The following is a 4505-nucleotide window of genomic DNA, read 5'->3' on the forward strand; positions in this document are numbered from 1 at the left end:
AGGTTATGCCCGCCGGAGAGGTTGGAAGGCAAACCATTGTTGTAGAAGTCGTTCACTAGCTCTGAGAACTGTGCAAACATGAGCTTGCCTATAGCAGCAATGGCAAGCCTGGTGTTGTCCATGAACACACCAATGGGTGTGCCCTAGAAGTTTCCACCATGGATAGCCTTGCCACGGGAGATGTCAATGAGTGGGTTGTTGTTGACAGAGTTGATCTCCCGCTCAATCGACTTGGTGGCCAAACGGATGACCTCAATCTGAGGGCCAAGCCACTGCGGCCACGTGCGGAGTGCATATCTATCTTGCTTCGGCTTCATTGGTGTGTCAAGCTCGTCGAGCTTCTTCTTGAGCATCATGTAGGAGCTCCCTTCAAGAATGTGCTCCATGATGGCGGCGGCCTCGATTTGTCTGGGTTGGTGCTTCAGCTTGTGGGTCAAGTGATCGGTGTACTCCGGCTTGCCGTTCATGACCTCACAGAAGACGGCTGACAGGACCTCAACAAGGAGACCAAAGATGTTAGCCTCGAAAAGCACCATGGACGCAAGCCCTGAGCCCACCGCCGTGTTGTTCATCATTGCAAGGCCTTCCTTGGGCTGCAGCTCGAAGAAGCCATGTTGGATGCCGGCGATCTTGAATGCCTCCGCGGCATTAACCTTGGTGCCATCCGGAGTTGTGGCCATGCAGTTTGGGCGGCCGGTTACCAGGCCCGCAATATAGGAAAGCGGGACGAGGTCACTGGACACGGTGAGGGTGCCCCGGAGAGGTAGGCATGCATGGTGTCACGTTGGTGTTGAGACGAAATGTGATGATTGTCTCGAGGATCTGGAAGCGCACGCCAGAATATCCCTGGAGCAAGGTATTGGCACGGACGAGCATCGCCGCTCTCGTCGCCGCAGCAGGCAAAACATGGCCGTCTTTGCCGGTGCCGAAGGCTCCCGCATTAAAGCATCTTAACAGCAAGAAATACATGCACAATTTTAGAAAAAAAAATAAGGCTTCCATAACTCACAAACAGAGACGATGAAGAAGTGAAATATAGTTCGTCTTTTCTGGGTTAGTTTGTACCTGACGAGCTCCCTCTGGAGAGCGCTGACCTCCTTGGTCGTCCGGTGAGAGGTGGTGTCACCGTAGTAGCTGTTGGTGCCGTTTGTCATGCTGTCCATGACCCAGTCGCTGCTCTCCTTGACGCGGCCGCCGGTGGAGTCGTCGAGCTCCACCCTGGTAACGGCGCCGGCAGCCACCGCAGCGACCATGGCGATGGTCAGGCTGGCGCCCTCCATCGTCACCACAGGCCTACGGTACTCCTCAACCATGCGCTTAACCGCATCTAAATGGCTCCCCGAGAGCTCCGCCGGCGCCTTCCCCTAGTTCAGTGGGTCAGCCCGCGCTGGCTGCGCCACGCACAAGTTGGCGGCGACGTGCCCGTTCTCGCACTCCATCGAGATATGGAGAGAAGTGCTAAAGCAAGCTAGCTAGCTAGCTAGATTCTCGAAGGACTTGTGATGGGGAGGAGCTCTAGCTGGAGAGGAAGTGAGGGAATGGAGGGAGCTGACGGGTTAAGTAGGCAGCGCAGCTGAGTAGGTAGGTACGGGAGTGAGGATTATTACTATTGTTATTATTTGACCAAAAAAGGGTTCAGTATTAATCAGCCCCGGGTAGATATGTACTATATTTTTCTTTAATATTTTTTCTGCGTATGTATTAACTACCATGCATTTTATGTGAAGAGTTGATGAGCTCACCGATGGCATGAGATGTACATTCTATTTGGACCTCTTGCTGGTTGCTGAAGGCGGCGTCACCTAATTGAGACGAGAAACGCTGAACTATACGGGTTATGAATGTTTTTTTTCTTGATAAAGGGCGATTTTATTACCTTAAAATGTAGCATTAAGTGGATACAAAGCAATATGAGTAACACCCGGCCTCTACATAATTAAGATGCACACAGCCAAAATTAAAAGTCTGACAAAAATCATGAAATACAAACCGACAAATCGGCAACAGTAGAGTCCTATAGACCGACACTATGTAAGTGCATCTAGTGCTCCTTAGTGATTTTGGTGTATTGAAGACTTATAGGTTAAGGAACTAATGTGTTTATGAGTGTACACAGGTCTATAAATCTATAAGGAGTTTGATATGTATAGAGAAAGTCGACCCCTAAAAATGAAGTTCTTCGACTGAAGACTTTGTAATTCTGAAGACTTTGAAAGTGAAGAAATTGGTGTAACCTTAAAGACTTGGTATTCATTCGAGGAACATGAAGCGTGAAGACTTTTGTTTTCGTAGTTTCATTTTCTCTTTCTTGAGTCATAGGAAACACCGTACTGTTAAAGGGGGTCGAGAAAATACTAAGGAAAAAATTTCAAGTGATGCTCAACTCAAAATCCTACACCTACCAATCCCTTCGAGTGAAGCCATTGGAAATCTCATACAATTCAGTCATATTCTTCAGTGACAGAGACAAAGTTCTTCTGGTCTCTGAGGAATTTGTTCTGACTAAGGAGTTAGGAATTCGCCAGTGCGGATTGCCTACACAGTGAGGAACATGATAGCCCTGAGGAATTTGAGCCTCAAATATCCGACCGTTGTTGTGCTGCGCGCGAGCTGTCCCAAAATTTCTACCCACCTAACGGTCATATCATTGAAGGGCATTTATGTCTTATCATGTCGGGCTGCTCCCTAGCTATAACTAGCCGCCCCCTGTAACCACTAGCTGGTTGGCTGCTCTGAGAGAAACTGACACTTGTCATTTGAGAGCATCCCATCCTCCGAGGACTTTGAGCGAAAATCATCGAGTGAGGAAAACCCAAACCCAAACACCTACAAACCCAAAGTGATTGAGCATCACTGAAGAGATTGATCCTGCGTGGATCTGACGCTTGTTACCTTTGAAGACTGTGCTTCTTCCAGACGGTTAGGCGTCATGGTCTAGAGCATCCAAGAGGAATTGCGGATTGCCGAGTGACCAAGTCTGTGAAGGTTTGGAAGTCACCTGAAGACTTACCACAAGTGATTGGGCGAGGTCTGTGTGACCTTAGCTCAAGGAGAATACGGTGAGGACTGTGTGTCCGGGACTGTGTGTCCTCAAGTTTGAATACCTAGCCGCTTGATAACCCACAAGTATAGGGGATCCCAACAGCCTTCGAGGGTAGAGTATTCAACCCAAATTTATTGATTCGGCACAAGGGGAGCCAAAGAATATTCTCAAGTATTAGCAGCTGAGTTGTCAATTTAACCACACCTGGAAACTTAGTATCTGCAGCAAAGTGTTTAGTAGCAAAGTAATATGATAGTGGTGGTAGCGGCAACAAAAGTAAAGACAGCAAAAATAATGTTTTTGGTATTTTGTAGTGATTGTAACAGTAGCAGCGGGAAAGTAAATAAGCGTAAACCAGTATATGGAAAACTTGTAGGCACCAGATCAGTGATGGATAATTATGCCGGATGCGGTTCATCATGTAACAGTCATAACATAGGGTGACACAGAACTAGCTCCAATCCATCAATGTAATGTAGGCATGTATTCCGTATATAGTCATACGTGCTTATGGAAAAGAACTTGCATGACATCTTTTGTCTTACCCTCCAGTGGCAGCGGGGTCCTATCGGAAACTAAGGGATATTAAGGCCTCCTTTTAATAGAGAACCAGAACAAAGCATTAGCACATAGTGAATACATGAACTCCTCAAACTAAGGTCATCACCGGGAGTGGTCCCGATTATTGTCATTTCGGGGTTGCCGGATCATAACACATAGTAGGTGACTATAGACTTGCAAGATAGGATCAAGAACTCACATATATTCATGAAAACATAATAGGTTCAGATCTGAAATCATGGCACTCGGGCCCTAGTGACAAGCATTAAGCATAGCAAAGTCATAGCAACATCAATCTCAGAACATAGTGGATACTAGGGATCAAACCCTAACAAAACTAACTCGATTACATGATAAATCTCATCCAACCCATCACCGTCCAACAAGCCTACGATGGAATTACTCACGCACGGCGATCAGCATCATGAAATTGGTGATGGAGGATGGTTGATGATGACGACGGCGACGAATCCCCCTCTCCGGAGCCCCGAACGGACTCCAGATCAGCCCTCCCGAGAGGTTTTAGGGCTTGGCGGCGGCTCCGTATCGTAAAACGTGATGATTTCTTCTCTCTGATTTTTTTCTCTCCGAAAGCAAATATATAGAGTTGGAGTTGGCGTCGGAGGGCATCCAGGGGGCCCACGAGGTAGGGGGGCGCGCCCCCACCCTCATGGACAGGGTGTGGGCCCCCTGGTCTTCATCTTTGGCGAGGATTTTTTATTATTTTTTCTAAGATGTTCCATGGAGTTTCAGGTCATTTCGAGAATATTTGTTTTCTGCACATAAAACAACACCATGGCAATTCTGCTGAAAACAGCGTCAGTCCGGGTTAGTTCCATTCAAATCATACAAGTTAGAGTCCAAAACAAGGGCAAACGTGTTTGGAAAGTAGATACGACGG

The 4505-nt window shown here is 47.4% G+C and overlaps 1 pseudogene; it reads right to left on the reverse strand.

Annotated features, from left to right (window-relative positions):
* Positions 1-1439, reverse strand: part of LOC125541141 — a 31312-nt pseudogene extending 29873 nt beyond the window's left edge.
* Between the last annotated feature and the right edge of the window lie 3066 nt (positions 1440-4505).

The sequence above is a fragment of the Triticum urartu genome, chromosome 2, assembly GCF_003073215.2.
Source record: "Triticum urartu cultivar G1812 chromosome 2, Tu2.1, whole genome shotgun sequence".
Classification (NCBI taxonomy): domain Eukaryota; kingdom Viridiplantae; phylum Streptophyta; class Magnoliopsida; order Poales; family Poaceae; genus Triticum; species Triticum urartu.